Source organism: Lissotriton vulgaris, chromosome 1_1 (assembly GCF_964263255.1).
Source record: "Lissotriton vulgaris chromosome 1_1, aLisVul1.2, whole genome shotgun sequence".
Lineage (NCBI taxonomy): Eukaryota > Metazoa > Chordata > Amphibia > Caudata > Salamandridae > Lissotriton > Lissotriton vulgaris.
In genome coordinates, this window is record NC_141685.1 from 1,533,388,073 (window position 1) to 1,533,407,679 (window position 19,607).

The 19,607-nt window shown below is 49.8% G+C and overlaps 1 protein-coding gene across 2 annotated transcripts in view; it reads right to left on the reverse strand.

The window, feature by feature from the left end:
- The window catches only part of MGAT4C (MGAT4 family member C), a 1,083,724-nt gene that overhangs the window by 566,469 nt on the left and 497,648 nt on the right, over positions 1–19,607 (reverse strand). The gene's annotated exons all lie outside the window — the stretch shown is intronic.

Below are 19,607 nucleotides of genomic sequence, written 5' to 3' on the forward strand. Positions count from 1 at the left end.
ACTCATCCATATCCCTCAACCAGTTACATATAAGCGGTGGAGTCGGGCTGAGCCATAAGATTGCTATCCTTCTCTTTGACATCACCAACGCCAGGAGTATGAACTTCCTACTTAGCTTTTTCTTTTTCAGGTTGGGTATTAACTCCAACAGGACTGACATATAGTCTTGGAGATTGACCACCCAGTAGCCTTGTGTGTTAGCTCCAACACTCCCTCCCAAAATGGAACCAAGCTCCGACACACTCATATCATATCATATGCACGAAGCATGCTGCTGTTTTCCTGCACCCCGGGCAGGTCCAACCATTCCGTATAAATTTGACCTAATCTGTATGGGGTTAAATATACTTGGTGTACTATGTTACACTGAATTAACTTCAAACGTGCGTTAGAACTCACTTCACGGACCCCTTCACGCACTCTTGCCTACTCCCGTTCTGATATGGGTTCTTCCGATTCCTCCTCCCACCGTGTCTGTACCGACAGGGCAGTGACTAGATTATTGTCTCGAAGGGCACTATAGAATGGGGGATTAAGCACTGCCCACCCGCCATTGACAATAAGGTTGTTAGAACTGCTGTACAAGGGGGTTCATCCGGGAAGGAATTCCATATCTCCCTTGCCACTTCAATGATCTTTCCATACTGTCGGAATTGTCCTGCTACCAGTTCAAAAATAGTCGCAGTCCCCTCCCCAGTCATAAATCTGCCATTGCTGTACAAGTCCCCCATTGTAAGGCATTCCCTGTCCTTCGACCGTTGGATGGACATGGACTCTACAATTGTTTTGAATGGTCTTACAACCCACAGTGGCATGTCAGCAGAATAGGGAGCCCTCCGGTTTACTCTATTAACTGTGTCTTCCTAAACTCTCGCCACGTATCTAATCATGTATGGGTATGCGTTCAGAATCGCAGCTCACATCATGAGTAACTCAGGTAAGGCACTACCACCATAGGTGCCCAATTACTATCTTCCTCCAGCCAATGAACGGCAAGTTGCAATTGTGCCGCTACATAATATAGATGCATATGAGGGATCTCCACTACAAAGTCCACCCACTTTCGTTGGAGGGTGTCTAGTTAAATTAATTTCTGTTTGTTCCCCCACAGCAACTCCACCTTTGAAACATCTAACACCGAAAAATATAACTCAGGGACTTCATATAAGCAGTGTTACAGAGTGTAGAGGCATCAGGGTAGTATCATTTTTATGATTGCCACCTTTACCATTAGGGAGAGAGGCAAGGACTTTGAGTATATCACTGAGACGTGTACACCTTCTATTATTCTCCCTATGTTATGCTCTAGGAATAGTGAGGCGAATGCCATAATTGAATTCCCAAGTACCTCATACCCTCTACTTTCCAAGGCAGACCTACTACAGGGTATGTATATATTGCCTCCTGTGCCAGTTTCCCAATTGGGACTAGTATCCATTTACTGTGGTTGATGCAAATTCCAGAGAACTCTCAGAATCTTCGTAGTTCATTTGAAAGGATTGAAACCACTCGGGATGGATGTCTCAAGTACACTAACATGTCCTTCACATACAGGAAGATGACATGTATGGTATCCACCAAAGGGATTCCATATCCCTCCATACTTTTTCTGAGTGTTGGCGCTAGGGGATCCCTCACCAACGCAAACAGCAGCGGTGACATGGGTCATCCCTGTCTTGTTCCTCTGGACACGAAGAATTGATCAGACACCACCCCCTGTGTCACACCCGGGCCGTCAGATTCATATATAACAGTTGAACCCATCGGAGAAACCCCTGTCACATCCCCATCTTTCGAAGGACTGTCTGTATGTATATTCACTCTACCGAGTCGAAGGGTTGCTCAATATCCAGCATAGCCAGGGCACAGTCCTCAGTCTGAATTATCAGGGCATGACATATATGTTCATGTCTTCTCAGATTATGAGTTTTGTTTCTCCTAGGTATAAATCCTGATTGGTCCGGGTGCACCAGATGAGACATACAGAACAGCAACCTGGTCACTAGAATCCCGTTCAGTATCTTGATATCCAAATTCAGGAGTGAGATAGCCGGGCAAAAAGGGATTTTTATCTTTCTTTAAGACCATAGATATTATCGCTTCCTGCATGGAACTAGCCATTGATTGTCTCTCAAGTGCCTCATTACACACTTTTTTTGCAGACAAGGGTTGTGGTAGAATTCTGGTTGTATATTTGGCACCTCTTCCGATCTCCATACTCCACAATAACATGGTGGAATCAGGATTACTCATCTGCCTTTTCATCTGTCTTCTGTCATCTCTCCTGGGTCCCAATCACCCATGGAAATTGATCCACCTTCCCACATTTTCTCTCATATACTCTGATCTCTACAAACCCAAGGGAAGTGGTGGATTGGCCTTTGCCGTAATGCTGTTGTGCACCTCCTGTAGCACCACTGTCTGCCTCAGGTAACTAAAATCTTACAAGACGCAGCAGATCTCAGCAGTGCCAGGTAGAGGCTCCACTAATCTACAAAACGTTTAGAGCTGTTGAAAAGCAAAAGAGCCTGCTGCCGTTAACTCTCTCTGAAAGAGATATTTGACGAATGTTGGCTCTAGTACCAACGTTTAATCACTATTACTGGACACAGCTGCAGTGTCTAACTAATGAAATTAGTTATACCGACTATATTGAATAACTAGCACGAAAATATGCATTGTCAAATATTTCTAATTATACTACTGGATCAGTTATCATCTCCCTGGAACTTACTATCTGGCTGTGGTGTAGACTCAAAGTTCTTTATGCTGTTGTTACAATTTGCTTTAATCAAAGCAAAATATTTTACCAGTTATATGTGAAACAATTGATCTGCATTACCATCCTCTTATATTAATATCAAAACTGAAAAATTTGTTTAAATCTGTTTAAGAAGTGTAGCTGATATTTCCTGACTAGAGTCATATAAATGTACAAATGCCTGTCATTAGCTCTGATGCTCATAGTAACATGTTCTTATACCAGGTCACCCTTTCTTATGATCGCAGAGAAAGTGATAACATTTCCATTTTCCAAGTTGCGGCTTCGAAATCTGTTACTGCTAAACCATCCAGAAATTTATGTATCAGCCAGTCAGTCAGTCAAAAAATCTTTATTTTGAATTTTCATCATAAAAGACATACTATAAAATACAATCTATAGTCTATACAAATCATCCTCATTATACACAGTTAAATTGATAATTCCAGGTATGTTGATACATAAAATATAAATAGATATAAAATAGTAAAATAATTGATAAAAGCGTATTAAATATAAAATAGCAAAAGACTTTGATAGCTAAATGTATAACAATAAAATCCCAATCAGTCAAAAATCCCTAACTAGTGTGGGATGCCTACTTCCGCTGGGTCGACCGTTGATGTCATGTGCACCACAAATTAAGGACTGATCTTACGGATCCGGAGTACCCAGGCCCAACTTACAAATTTCACTACACCTATAACCACTGGAGTAGAGGTGTCAGATTTCAAGATTCTACTTGCAACCTGCGCCGATCTGCTTCCCATTAACCGACAAACAGGTGTTAACCACAAGCGTCTGGGTTGTTGATACTCCGGGCAGACAAAAAGGAAGTGATCAACCATTTCAAACTGATCCTAACAAAATGGACATTTATCACTTCCTGAGTTCTTCCATCTGCTCGTTAGCCAGCATAGTTGTAGAGTGCCTACTCTAAGCTGATGGTACAATTTACGGTCTTGCTGCTTCGTTATAATGTCCCAATATTCTTCCAGGCATGGGACATCCTTAATAACAAGAAATGTTGCAGTCAAGGGGCTGCATGTCGTGGATGGGTATCTCTTAACTTTGATCCTATCCCAATACACATCCCTAAGAAGTTTTTTCAATGGAAAAACAGCTGTATAAGGGTTTTCCCATAAATCCCCCATCCCCATATCGGTCAGTATTGATTTAATTTCCACCAACCAAGGGATCCTGTGGGAACCGCCTAACCCTTTAACTTCCAATAGGCCCTTAGCGTGTAGGGAGAGCTCCGGTGTAGTCCACAGACATCGCCAAAACGCCAGTGGCCGATACCGTGCTACATCCTCAACGGGCTGGCAGCCTAGGTCATACAATAAAGGTATATGAGGGGTTGATTGGGGAAGCCCTACAGCAGACCTAAGGAATTTGTTCTGTGCAACCCTTAATGGTGACAGATTGCAAAAGCCCCACGTTTCTGCACCATACAGGACAGCTGGTAAAATCTTAGAACCATAAATTTTAACTAGGGGTGCCATTGGTTTGGTTAGAGATTGCCTATGTTCTTTGATCAGAGCTCCACCTAGTTGATTGTGTTTCAAGGCGAGCAAATCTATCTGGAGTTTCCAACTCAGTTTATTGCTGAAGGTGACACCCAAGTATGTAAACACAGATGTCTGCCCTAGGGTGGCACCTCCCATATGAACCCTTACATTGACTGGTCTTGACCCATGGAGACCCATAAACTTGGTCTTTCCCACATTTACTTCCAGCTCATGTTCGCGGCAAAACAACTCGAAGCGAGACAGTGCCAGTTGTTATCCCTGTCTCGTCTTAGAAATTAAAAGAGAGTCTTCAGCGAACATGAGCAGGGGGACTTTCATACCAGCCAAAGTAGGTGCATCTGTCGGGTGGTTAGAAAAATGCTTAACCACCCCATTAATAAACAAGGAAAACAGGGTAGGGGCCAACACACACCCTTGTGTAACACCTTTTGACACATCAAATCTTTCACTTACCTCTCCAGGTTTGCCCCAGCGAACTTGTGCAAAGGTGTTTTCATGGAGCAAAGAGGGGTGGGGTCGCACACTACTCACACACCGGCTGAAGTTGCCCCTAAGGACTCTGGTCATTGTAGTAGAGTGTGCGCGATGCATCATCTTTCGATCTTGCTATCTTCGCTGTCTTCGCCATCCCTGGACACGTGTTTCGGGTTATCAACCCTCGTCAGCAGGGATAGGCAGTGTTCTGGGGTCGCCGATGGCTGCCAATATCTGCCAGGTAAAGTACCACTCCGGCGCGTAGGTGCGGGATCCCAGGCTCGTCAGCCCGCTGCTCAAGGGAGCTTTAAGTTACAAAGAGGGGTGGGGTCGCACACTACTCACACACCGGCTGAAGTTGCCCCTAAGGACTCTGGTCATTGTAGTAGAGTGTTCGCGATGCATCATCTTTCGATCTTGCTATCTTCGCTGTCTTCGCCATCCCTGGACACGTGTTTCGGGTTATCAACCCTCGTCAGCAGGGATAGGCAGTGTTCTGGGGTCGCCGATGGCTGCCAATATCTGCCAGGTATAGTACCACTCCGGCGCGTAGGTGCGGGATCCCAGGCTCGTCAGCCCGCTGCTCAAGGGAGCTTTAAGTTACAAAGAGGGGTGGGGTCGCACACTACTCACACACCGGCTGAAGTTGCCCCTAAGGACTCTGGTCATTGTAGTAGAGTGTTCGCGATGCATCATCTTTCGATCTTGCTATCTTCGCTGTCTTCGCCATCCCTGGACACGTGTTTCGGGTTATCAACCCTCGTCAGCAGGGATAGGCAGTGTTCTGGGGTCGCCGATGGCTGCCAATATCTGCCAGGTATAGTACCACTCCGGCGCGTAGGTGCGGGATCCCAGGCTCGTCAGCCCGCTGCTCAAGGGAGCTTTAAGTTACAAAGAGGGGTGGGGTCGCACACTACTCACACACCGGCTGAAGTTGCCCCTAAGGACTCTGGTCATTGTAGTAGAGTGTTCGCGATGCATCATCTTTCGATCTTGCTATCTTCGCTGTCTTCGCCATCCCTGGACACGTGTTTCGGGTTTTCAACCCTCGTCAGCAGGGATAGGCAGTGTTCTGGGGTCGCCGATGGCTGCCAATATCTGCCAGGTATAGTACCACTCCGGCGCGTAGGTGCGGGATCCCAGGCTCGTCAGCCCGCTGCTCAAGGGAGCTTTAAGTTACAAAGAGGGGTGGGGTCGCACACTACTCACACACCGGCTGAAGTTGCCCCTAAGGACTCTGGTCATTGTAGTAGAGTGTTCGCGATGCATCATCTTTCGATCTTGCTATCTTCGCTGTCTTCGCCATCCCTGGACACGTGTTTCGGGTTATCAACCCTCGTCAGCAGGGATAGGCAGTGTTCTGGGGTCGCCGATGGCTGCCAATATCTGCCAGGTATAGTACCACTCCGGCACGTAGGTGCGGGATCCCAGGCTCGTCAGCCCGCTGCTCAAGGGAGCTTTAAGTTACAAAGAGGGGTGGGGTCGCACACTACTCACACACCGGCTGAAGTTGCCCCTAAGGACTCTGGTCATTGTAGTAGAGTGTTCGCGATGCATCATCTTTCGATCTTGCTATCTTCGCTGTCTTCGCCATCCCTGGACACGTGTTTCGGGTTATCAACCCTCGTCAGCAGGGATAGGCAGTGTTCTGGGGTCGCCGATGGCTGCCAATATCTGCCAGGTATAGTACCACTCCGGCGCGTAGGTGCGGGATCCCAGGCTCGTCCGCCCGCTGCTCAAGGGAGCTTTAAGTTACAAAGAGGGGTGGGGTCGCACACTACTCACACACCAGCTGAAGTTGCCCCTAAGGACTCTGGTCATTGTAGTAGAGTGTTCGCGATGCATCATCTTTCGATCTTGCTCTCTTCGCTGTCTTCGCCATCCCTGGACACGTGTTTCTGGTTATCAACCCTCGTCAGCAGGGATAGGCAGTGTTCTGGGGTCGCCGATGGCTGCCAATATCTGCCAGGTATAGTACCACTCCGGCGCGTAGGTGCGGGATCCCAGGCTCGTCAGCCCGCTGCTCAAGGGAGCTTTAAGTTACAAAGAGGGGTGGGGTCGCACACTACTCACACACCGGCTGAAGTTGCCCCTAAGGACTCTGGTCATTGTAGTAGAGTGTTCGCGATGCATCATCTTTCGATCTTGCTATCTTCGCTGTTTTCGCCATCCCTGGACACGTGTTTCGGGTTATCAACCCTCGTCAGCAGGGATAGGCAGTGTTCTGGGGTCGCCGATGGCTGCCAATATCTGCCAGGTATAGTACCACTCCGGCGCGTAGGTGCGGGATCCCAGGCTCGTCAGCCCGCTGCTCAAGGGAGCTTTAAGTTACAAAGAGGGGTGGGGTCGCACACTACTCACACACCGGCTGAAGTTGCACCTAAGGACTCTGGTCATTGTAGTAGAGTGTTCGCGATGCATCATCTTTCGATCTTGCTATCTTCGCTGTCTTCGCCATCCCTGGACACGTGTTTCGGGTTATCAACCCTCGTCAGCAGGGATAGGCAGTGTTCTGGGGTCGCCGATGGCTGCCAATATCTGCCAGGTATAGTACCACTCCGGCGCGTAGGTGCGGGATCCCAGGCTGTTCAGCCCGCTGCTCAAGGGAGCTTAAAGTTACAAAAAGGGGGTGGGGTCGCACACTACTCACACACCGGCGGAAGTTGCCCCTAAGGACTCTGGTCATTGTAGTAGTGTTCGCGATGCATCATCTTTCGATCTTGCTATCTTCGCTGTCTTCGCCATCCCTGGACACGTGTTTCGGGTTATCAACCCTCGTCAGCAGGGATAGGCAGTGTTCTGGGGTCGCCGATGGCTGCCAATATCTGCCAGGTATAGTACCACTCCGGCGCGTAGGAGCGGGATCCCAGGCTCGTCAGCCCGCTGCTTAAGGGAGCTTAAAGTTACAAAAAGGGGGTGGGGTCGCACACTACTCACACACCGGCGGAAGTTGCCCCTAAGGACTCTGGTCATTGTAGTAGTGTTCGCGATGCATCATCTTTCGATCTTGCTATCTTCGCTGTCTTCGCCATCCCTGGACACGTGTTTCGGGTTATCAACCCTCGTCAGCAGGGATAGGCAGTCTTCTGGGGTCGCCGATGGCTGCCAATATCTGCCAGGTATAGTACCACTCCGGCGCGTAGGTGCAGGATCCCAGGCTCGTCAGCCCGCTGCTCAAGGGAGCTTGAGCCTGGGATCCCGCACCTACGCGCCGGAGTGGTACTATACCTGGCAGATATTGGCAGCCATCGGCGACCCCAGAACACTGCCTATCCCTGCTGACGAGGGTTGATAACCCGAAACACGTGTCCAGGGATTGCGAAGACAGCGAAGATAGCAAGATCGAAAGATGATGCATCGCGAACACTCTACTACAATGACCAGAGTCCTTAGGGGCAACTTCAGCCGGTGTGTGAGTAGTGTGCGACCCCACCCCTCTTTGTAACTTAAAGCTCCCTTGAGCAGCGGGCTGACGAGCCTGGGGTCCCGCACCTACGCGCCGGAGTGGTACTATACCTGGCAGATATTGGCAGCCATCGGCGACCCCAGAACACTGCCTATCCCTGCTGACGAGGGTTGATAACCCGAAACACGTGTCCAGGGATGGCGAAGACAGCGAAGATAGCAAGATCGAAAGATGATGCATCGCGAACACTCTACTACAATGACCAGAGTCCTTAGGTGCAACTTCAGCCGGTGTGTGAGTAGTGTGCGACCCCACCCCTCTTTGTAACTTAAAGCTCCCTTGAGCAGCGGGCTGACGAGCCTGGGATCCTGCACCTACGCGCCGGAGTGGTACTATACCTGGCAGATATTGGCAGCCATCGGCGACCCCAGAACACTGCCTATCCCTGCTGACGAGGGTTGATAACCCGAAACACGTGTCCAGGGATGGCGAAGACAGCGAAGATAGCAAGATCGAAAGATGATGCATCGCGAACACTCTACTACAATGACCAGAGTCCTTAGGGGCAACTTCAGCCGGTGTGTGAGTAGTGTGCGACCCCACCCCTCTTTGTAACTTAAAGCTCCCTTGAGCAGCGGGCTGACGAGCCTGGGATCCCGCACCTACGCGCCTTAGTGGTACTATACCTGGCAGATATTGGCAGCCATCGGCGACCCCGGAACACTGCCTATCCCTGCTGACGAGGGTTGATAACCCGAAACACGTCTCCAGGGATGGCGAAGACAGCGAAGATAGCAAGATCGAAAGATGATGCATCGCGAACACTCTACTACAATGACCAGAGTCCTTAGGGGCAACTTCAGCCGGTGTGTGAGTAGTGTGCGACCCCACCCCTCTTTGTAACTTAAAGCTCCCTTGAGCAGCGGGCTGACGAGCCTGGGATCCCGCACCTACGCGCCGGAGTGGTACTATACCTGGCAGATATTGGCAGCCATCGGCGACCCCAGAACACTGCCTATCCCTGCTGACGAGGGTTGATAACCCGAAACACATGTCCAGGGATGGCGAAGACAGCGAAGATAGCAAGATCGAAAGATCATGCATCGCGAACACTACTACAATGACCAGAGTCCTTAGGGGCAACTTCCGCCGGTGTGTGAGTAGTGTGCGACCCCACCCCCTTTTTGTAACTTTAAGCTCCCTTGAGCAGCGGGCTGACAAGCCTGGGATCCCGCACCTACGCGCCGGAGTGGTACTATACCTGGCAGATATTGGCAGCCATCGGCGACCCCAGAACACTGCCTATCCCTGCTGACGAGGGTTGATAACCCGAAACACGTGTCCAGGGATGGCGAAGACAGCGAAGATAGCAAGATCGAAAGATGATGCATCGCGAACACTACTACAATGACCAGAGTCCTTAGGGGCAACATCCGCCGGTGTGTGAGTAGTGTGCGACCCCACCCCCTTTTTGTAACTTTAAGCTCCCTTGAGCAGCGGGCTGACGAGCCTGGGATCCCGCACCTACGCGCCGGAGTGGTACTATACCTGGCAGATATTGGCAGCCATCGGCGACCCAGGAACACTGCCTATCCCTGCTGACGAGGGTTGATAACCCGAAACACGTGTCCAGGGATGGCGAAGACAGCGAAGATAGCAAGATCAAAAGATGATGCATCGCGAACACTACTACAATGACCAGAGTCCTTAGGGGCAACTTCCGCCGGTGTGTGAGTAGTGTGCGACCCCACCCCCCTTTTTTTAACTTTAAGCTCCCTTGAGCAGCGGGCTGACGAGCCTGGGATCCCGCACCTACGCGCCGGAGTGGTACTATACCTGGCAGATATTGGCAGCCATCGGCGACCCCAGAACACTGCCTATCCCTGCTGACGAGGGTTGATAACCCGAAACACGTGTCCAGGGATGGCGAAGACAGCGAAGATAGCAAGATCGAAAGATGATGCATCGCAAACACTACTACAATGACCAGAGTCCTTAGGGGCAACTTCCGCCGGTGTGTGAGTAGTGTGCGACCCCACCCCCTTTTTGTAACTTTAAGCTCCCTTGAGCAGCGGGCTGACGAGCCTGGGATCCCGCACCTACGCGCCGGAGTGGTACTATACCTGGCAGATATTGGCAGCCATCGGCGACCCCAGAACACTGCCTATCCCTGCTGACGAGGGTTGATAACCCGAAACACGTGTCCAGGGATGGCGAAGACAGCGAAGATAGCAAGATCGAAAGATGATGCATCACGAACACTACTACAATGACCAGAGTCCTTAGGGGCAACTTCCGCCGGTGTGTGAGTAGTGTGCGACCCCACCCCCTTTTTGTAACTTTAAGCTCCCTTGAGCAGCGGGCTGACGAGCCTGGGATCCCGCACATACGCGCCGGAGTGGTACTATACCTGGCAGATATTAGCAGCCATCGGCGACCCCAGAACACTGCCTATCCCTGCTGACGAGGGTTGATAACCCGAAACACGTGTCCAGGGATGGCGAAGACAGCGAAGATAGCAAGATCGAAAGATGATGCATCGCGAACACTACTACAATGACCAGAGTCCTTAGGGGCAACTTCCGCCGGTCTGTGAGTAGTGTGCGACCCCACCCCCTTTTTGTAACTTTAAGCTCCCTTGAGCAGCGGGCTGACGAGCCTGGGATCCCGCACCTACGCGCCGGAGTGGTACTATACCTGGCAGATATTGGCAGCCATCGGCGACCCCAGAACACTGCCTATCCCTGCTGACGAGGGTTGATAACCCGAAACACGTGTCCAGGGATGGCGAAGACAGCGAAGATAGCAAGATCGAAAGATGATGCATCGCGAACACTACTACAATGACCAGAGTCCTTAGGGGCAACTTCCGCCGGTGTGTGAGTAGTGTGCGACCCCACCCCCTTTTTGTAAGTTTAAGCTCCCTTGAGCAGCGGGCTGACGAGCCTGGGATCCCGCACATACGCGCCGGAGTGGTACTATACCTGGCAGATATTAGCAGCCATCGGCGACCCCAGAACACTGCCTATCCCTGCTGACGAGGGTTGATAACCCGAAACACGTGTCCAGGGATGGCGAAGACAGCGAAGATAGCAAGATCGAAAGATGATGCATCGCGAACACTACTACAATGACCAGAGTCCTTAGGGGCAACTTCCGCCGGTGTGTGAGTAGTGTGCGACCCCACCCCCTTTTTGTAACTTTAAGCTCCCTTGAGCAGCGGGCTGACGAGCCTGGGATCCCGCACCTACGCGCCGGAGTGGTACTATACCTGGCAGATATTGGCAGCCATCGGCGACCCCAGAACACTGCCTATCCCTGCTGACGAGGGTTGATAACCCGAAACACGTGTCCAGGGATGGCGAAGACAGCGAAGATAGCAAGATCGAAAGATGATGCATCGCGAACACTACTACAATGACCAGAGTCCTTAGGGGCAACTTCCGCCGGTGTGTGAGTAGTGTGCGACCCCACCCCCTTTTTGTAACTTTAAGCTCCCTTGAGCAGCGGGCTGACGAGCCTGGGATCCCGCACCTACGCGCCGGAGTGGTACTATACCTGGCAGATATTGGCAGCCATCGGCGACCCCAGAAACCTGCCTATCCCTGCTGACGAGGGTTGATAACCCGAAACACGTGTCCAGGGATGGCGAAGACAGCGAAGATAGCAAGATCGAAAGATGATGCATCGCGAACACTACTACAATGACCAGAGTCCTTAGGGGCAACTTCCGCCGGTGTGTGAGTAGTGTGCGACCCCACCCCCTTTTTGTAACTTTAAGCTCCCTTGAGCAGCGGGCTGACGAGCCTGGGATCCCGCACCTACGCGCCGGAGTGGTACTATACCTGGCAGATATTGGCAGCCATCGGCGACCCCAGAACACTGCCTATCCCTGCTGACGAGGGTTGATAACCCGAAACACGTGTCCAGGGATGGCGAAGACAGCGAAGATAGCAAGATCGAAAGATGATGCATTGCGAACACTACTACAATGACCAGAGTCCTTAGGGGCAACTTCCGCCGGTGTGTGAGTAGTGTGCGACCTCACCCCCTTTTTGTAACTTTAAGCTCCCTTGAGCAGCGGGCTGACGAGCCTGGGATCCCGCACCTACGCGCCGGAGTGGTACTATACCTGGCAGATATTGGCAGCCATCGGCGACCCCAGAACACTGCCTATCCCTGCTGACGAGGGTTGATAACCCGAAACACGTGTCCAGGGATGGCGAAGACAGCGAAGATAGCAAGATCGAAAGATGATGCATCGCGAACACTACTACAATGACCAGAGTCCTTAGGGGCAACTTCCGCCGGTGTGTGAGTAGTGTGCGACCCCACCCCCTTTTTGTAACTTTAAGCTCCCTTGAGCAGCGGGCTGACGAGCCTGGGATCCCGGACCTACGCGTCGGAGTGGTACTATACCTGGCAGATATTGGCAGCCATCGGCGACCCCAGAACACTGCCTATCCCTGCTGACGAGGGTTGATAACCCGAAACACGTGTCCAGGGATGGCGAAGACAGCGAAGATAGCAAGATCGAAAGATGATGCATCGCGAACACTACTACAATGACCAGAGTCCTTAGGGGCAACTTCCGTCGGTGTGTGAGTAGTGTTCGACCCCACCCCTTTTTGTGTTTTCATGGAGGTTGACCAGAACCGCCACCAACTCCTTAGGCATATCCATATCCAGGAGTACTTCCCATAACTTAGCCACAGGCACAAGATCGAACGCGGATCTAAGATCCACAAAGGCCACGGAGAGCAATCCTCGCCCAAGTAATACTTCCTTCCAATACAGAAGCACAAATCTGAAGGCTTGGTCCACGGTCCCTATGTGTGACCAAAAGCCCGCCAGGAAGGGCATTAAGATATAGGTTTCTGACATCCAACTCTGGATACGACCCAGTACAAGACGTGCTATGATTTTTTGTACTGCATCAATAAGACTTATAGGCCGATAGTTGGCTGGGGCAGAGTGAGCGCCTTTCTTATAGATCGGCAAAATCTCTGCCGCAAGCCAAGAATCAGGAACTGATGCACCACTAGCAATAGCATTGGCTAAAATTGTTAGATATGGAACCCACAGGGCTTGTTCTTCCTTAAATAAATCTGCAGGGATGCAGTCTGGCCCTGGGGCTTTACCACACAGAATCGTTTTTAGAACTAACTCCACCTCACTCGGAGCGAATATCAATGGTGCTACATAACCAAGGGGTGGTGTAGCAACTACATTCCTATCCCTAGATTTAAACTGGGTTTCAAAATAACTTACCCACTGTTGTGGCCCAACATGAGTAGACGGAGTTATGGATTGCGGGCACTTTCCCCATTTAAGTAGGTGCCAAAATTGGGTCATATTTTGACCCTCGCATGCCTGGAGTAAAACCCTCCAACGATATTCATCCCAATTTTTCTTAGCTTTGAACTGTGCAGCTTTGTAAGTAGCCCTGCAGTTTTTTATGATTCAGAAACATCGGGTAATCTAGATTTAATAGCCACTACCAGTGCTCTTTGGGCCTGTCTACAGCTGTTATCATACCAGGAGCATGGTCTCTGCACTTTGTTTATCCTGCAGTTTGGAAGAGTTTTGATCAAATGTGTTTTAAGCCCCGAAAATAATTCACTGTGAAAGCCCAACATTCTAACATTATGCACCTCCTCGAACTTACAGCTGCTTATTTTGTCCATGGTGCATTTAACAATATCTCCTATGGTGGCCCGTGATCTGTTATTTGTTGCTATCTTTGGCCACCAAACCCTTCTTTGGTCGGTAGTGAGGATTACTTTCTCCTGTACGAAAGCATCTTCACCTATAGGGGAGCTGGAAAAGCTGTTATCCGTTATTGTCAGGATCAGGGGATTGTGGTCACTTTCCGGTCTACTCACCACCACCATATCTACGATGGCCGACCACATTTCCACATTAGCTAAAATATAAACAATCCGACTCCCTGTTCTGCCGTTATCAAAGGTCTTTACACCTTGCCTGTCAGACCTCGTTCTACCGTTAACCGCCCTCATACCCTTATCAAGGCACAGCCCCTTCAATTGCAGGGCTGCCTGGGCCCATTTCCTTATAGGTTTTAGCTCCAACTGCAGGACACACCACAATGCATCCTCAGCTTCAGTAAGCTTACCATCATTCGCATTAAGGGGCTCAAAGCATGTATTAAAATCTCCAGCCACTAACCGATAGCCAACATTCTCCACTGTGCTGAGAAGGTCCTCCAGAAGTGAGATAATGGGTGAGCTCCTCCCTCCCGGTAGACCACTTGCGTAGATGTTAACAATGAGAATATTGAGGCCCTTCGAGGAACTGACCCTAATAGCCAGGATATCAGGGCGGTCAATAGGGACCTCTATCACTGAGACCCCCTCACGCTGACATACCCAGATGGCCAAGCCACCAACTGGTTTACCCCTGGGGCCCTTTACTGCAGGTTTGGAGAAATTCAAGTAACCTAGGTGGAAAATACCTTCCACCGCCCATGTTTCTTGAAAAGCCCAAATGTCTGTTTGGTCAATGAAGCTAGCCCAGTCAGGTAGATGTAGCCTTGACTCTAACCCCGCAATATTCCAGGAGGAAACCATAGTAGTAGAGCTGTTTAAACATAGACTTGCCGCCAGACAGGCCATGTTACTGGCGGTGTTGCAGTGCTGAACTGGAGGCTCTCCAGGGGAGCCTACATTAGAGGAGGCTAATTCCTGTGTAAGATTATCTCCTAGTCCATGGGTTGCAGCATGGGCCGGGAACTCCTGACCTAATGCTACAAATATCCCAGGTACCACAGGCCGAAGGAGATTATTACCATCCTTCAGTCAGCCGTTTTCCTCTAAAGTAGACAGGGGCTCAAATCGATTACCAGTCGAAATGGGCTGGTTACTGGGGTGCCTGCCCCACTGAGGTGTCATCTCCCTGCCGCCATAGGTGCATACTCCCCCCGCCCCATCACTCCCAAATTGCGTTCCTTGGTGGCCAGTCCTATCGACACCATACTGAAAATTAGACCAGATACCCGCAGAGTATGAGGGCCTATAAAAGTAACCCAGTTCTTGAACCTGGATATGTGATCCAAATTGTGACCATATACCCCTGCATATGCAGTCTGCTATCCTCGGATCACTGAAGTTGATGACAATGCAGTCACCATCTATGTTCTTGGTCCTCCCTCCGACCCAGTCCACTCACCTTACATAAAGAATTTTGTATTTACCTTCTCTGGACAGTGGTCTCTTGGTATTTAACCAATACGTTGCTTTGTTTTTCAACTGGTCATAAGATTCCATTTTCCCGACCTCCAGTGCAGGGACACCAGTCAGGACCACCACATATGGTGCACAATCAGGAGGGAGGTGTAGACGAGGGTGCAAGTTCATATCCACACTTCTAGGCCTCCCCCCATCGTTGCTACTTCTGTCCACTCCCTCGGGTGATGGTGCAACCCTACCATATCCTTTCTTGTCCCTAGAACCTTGGGGGATTTCTTGCGATGGGGGCACGGTTGGATTTATACTAGTTGGTATAGCTACAACAGGTGTGGGGCAAGTATGCAAATCCCTCCCCATCTCACTCCTTACACCATTTAACAGACCAGGGGTCACTAATTTATTCCCAAGCCCCCCCAAGGCAGACATCACTTGGCTGTCTGATTCGGCAAGTCTGTTTTCAATAGCTAACAGTCTTGCCGATAGGGGTTCCAAGGAGGCGGGTATTAGGGCCCCAAGTCTCTGCCAGAATGAGACCTCCATTATTGTGGGGCACCTAACGGTGCAATCCTCATTAATGGTAGATAATGCGCTGACGGACCAGATTAACTCGTTCCCCATGGTGGACACTACTTGAGATTGGTCATTATTTCCACCCGGCTCAACAGACTTGGGCTTCTTGCCCTTTTGCTGGACGCCTCCTCGCGTTCCCCCTCGTTTCCGTTTAATTTCCCCTATCTGCATGGGGAGTGTGTAGGTTGATGGAATCATCAGGCTGCACATGAATTTCAACTACACTCTCGCCCGTTCTTTTTGATTGATGTGACTTGCTGCTAATTTGTGCATTAGCTCCATCTGGACCCATCAATAGTGGCGAGGTTGGGCGTGCAGATACTGCATTATGAGTAGAGACCCTGTCGGTAGTATGGGGACGGATGGATTCCGGTGTGCGTGCCTTTGAAATGGCCCCCAAGGATGACCGTTTCTCAAACAGCGGCTCCAGTGAGAGACGCCGCTCGGTAACAGCAATCTCGCAGGCAAGCACGTAGGAAGCCCTGGTTATGAACTGTTCAAGTGTTCCAGCCACATAATCGTCACCTGTTACTTTCCTCCCCCTACCTCCCTGTGACGCCATTAAATAAAACTGTAGCAAACTGGCGATGAATTTCGAGACAGATAGGAAGTTCAAAATGGGCTCACCCACTTGAACAGTTCTTTAGTCCTTAAGCTGGGGGAATGTCAACGTGTAAAGTGGGATGCCCAGCCTAGCCTCTCCGGTCTTGAACGGGTATAAACGGGCCTGTCCTTGTCGTCGCGGTATTCTGTGCTCAGATTTGAAGCACCGGGGGAAGGATAGATGCCTCACGGCTCTCGCGGGACCGCGCTGCCCTCCTGGGAAATGTAGTCCTGGGCAGCGCACGGTCCGCGGGTAAGAGGAGGCGAGCAGCGAGCAGCAGGGGTTCCCAGCCAAGCCACAGGGAACCGGAACGGTCAAGAACACCACAAGTACATTTACAAGAAGCGCGTCCTGTGCCCCGGTAGTCTGTGCTCAGATTCGAAGCCCCGGGGGCGGGATAGATGCCTCATGCCTCTCGCGGGACCACGCTGCCCTCCTGGGAAATGTAGTCCTGGGCAGCGCACCGTCCGCGGGTCAGAGAAGGCGAGCAGCGAGCAGCAGGGGTTCCCAGCCAAGCAACAGGGAAACGGAACGGTCAAGAACACCACAGGTACAATTACAAGAAGAGCGTAATTTATGTGTCCTAATTGTATGTGAGAGAGAAATAGGCTGATAATGAAAAAGTAACAGAGCTAGAGTTAAACTGCATATATTTAACTGTGATCTTTTCTCTATTCTGAATACTAATTACTACAAAATCTGTAATTACTTCTAAATTCAATGTTAGTTAATTTTCTGACATTTGCCATCATGCTATCTCAGGCTCATTTCATTGATTTATTATTTCTTTGATGGCAGTAATTTTGTGTGCATTTGACACGTGTTCTCCCAACATACTCAGACTGGGTCCATATAGATGGCACCCTCAAGGAGTGCCAAATGCAGCCGCGGACGGTGGTTGGAGTACCTGTGGGCGGTGACGTGAGCAGGGGGAGGGGCAGGGTGGGGGGTAGTAATGTATGGATTACGGAGTTTAACAGGTAAGTTTACATATAAATAAATTACATTAAATTTGTTGTGCGCACTGCATCGCATTTGGTGATGCAGTGCACGCAACAAAATTAGTTTTTTTCATATTTGTGTTAACTTACCTGTTAAACTCCGTAATCCATACATTACAACCCCCCACCCTGCCCCTCCCCCTCCCCATGTCACCGCCCACAGGTACTCCCACCGCCGGCCGCGGCTGACCAAATGTCATTTACATTCCGTATTTTGGGCCACTGGCCTGTTAAGGGACAACCTAGTGAAGTGCTATGTGCCCTATTTCTCAGGATCTCTGCCCTGTGAATGGAGCCACCACTGCATCTCCTCCCTTCACGTCACTGCAGGTTGGTTGGGTGGGTGCATGTTCAAAGTGCCTGCTCAGCAAGCTTTTGAGAAAACAAACTTTAAAATTGCGAGCTTGTTTTCTATAAACAAAATCTAAATGGCCCAGCATGCCCGGAGCTTTTCCTGCATGCTGATGCCATTTTAGATTATCCTTGTCTGTAGCTGCCATGCCTGACCACGAATTGCATTGGAGTCAGACCTCAATCCATAGACGAGTCATCAGAAAATAGGAATTCCCTCATTCTGCTGAAGGGTGTCTGGAAACCTTAATGCCTTACAGACTAAAACATGTTCCAATTACACGGATATCAAATAGGAAAAATGGGAAATAAATGTCAAAAAGCTCAACTGTACTTGAGGACACTGCTCATTCCACCATCCTTCATCTCTTGATGGTGCAAAATCAATTGGTTTACACATATTAAGCTTTACATGCAGTATTCTGTTCAGAGATGGAAATGCTTCTTTATAGTAAATAGCCTAGAAAGAATACAAGAATCCTTCGAAGCCAGTTACAGCAAGATGTACTTTGGTAGCTAAAATGCAGATCATGGAAGCAGAAAACTTGAACGGTGGTCAAAGATTCCACATTTTGTGATCCTTATAATAAAAAACTCTATCTCTCAGCCTCAGATTTCCAATCGCAAAAAGAACAATTGATGGACAGAATGCAGAACAATGTCATACATTCACCCCAGTACAGGGATCTGGGCCCAAATCCATTGTTTTGTTTGCTCCCCATGCCATTCCAGTTTGAACACAGCCATATGCAAATCACTCTTGACCCTTTGCCAATGGGAACAGTCCAACCTGAACTGCCAGGCCAGGCCCTCCCTAGACTGGAAACAAGCATCCTAGGATCGGTTTGGGGTTTTCAACCCTCATCAGCCAGGTTAGCTTGACTTCCAGTGGCATGGAGAGCACAGGACCCACGTCTGGGCATACCCGTCCGACTCAGAGTGACAAATTCACCCCAGTACAGAGATCTGGGCCCAAATCCATTGTTTTCTGCTCCCCATGCCATTCCAGTTTGAACCCAGCCATATGCAAATCAGTCTTGACCGTGCCCAATGGGAGCAGTCCAGCCCGAACTGCCAGGCCAGGTCCTCCCTGGACTGGAAACAAGCATCCCAGGACCGGGTTCAAGTTTTCAATCCTCATCTGCCAGGATAGCTTGACTACCAGTGGCATGGAGAGCACAGGACCTACGTTCAGCATGCCCATCCCACTCGGGGTGACAAATGCAAAAAGAACAATTGATGGACAGAATGCAGAGCAATGTCATACATCCACCCCAGTACTGAGATCAAGGCACAAATCCATTGTATTTTGCTCCCCAAGCCATTCCAGTTTTAACCCAGCCATGTGCAAATCAGTCTTTGCCCTGTGCCCAATGGGAACAATCCAGCCCGAAATGCCAGGCCAGGTCCTCCCTGGACTGGAAACAAGCATCCTAGGACCAGTTTTGGGTTTTTACTCTGCGTGACAAATGCAAAAAGAACTATTTGAAATCTACTGAACAATGATACATTTAGAAACATATTATACGCTATGGTTGAGCATCTCCAATAACAATTGACAAAGGAAGGGTAGCTCAGTAGGTACAATTCCTGTTGCCATGTGCTGTCATGTACATTTCATGTGTTTTAATATCAGTTAGGCACACCCAGACTTTCATTCAATCAAGGTTGGTGAACTGAGTACAAGGAATACCTGTTAT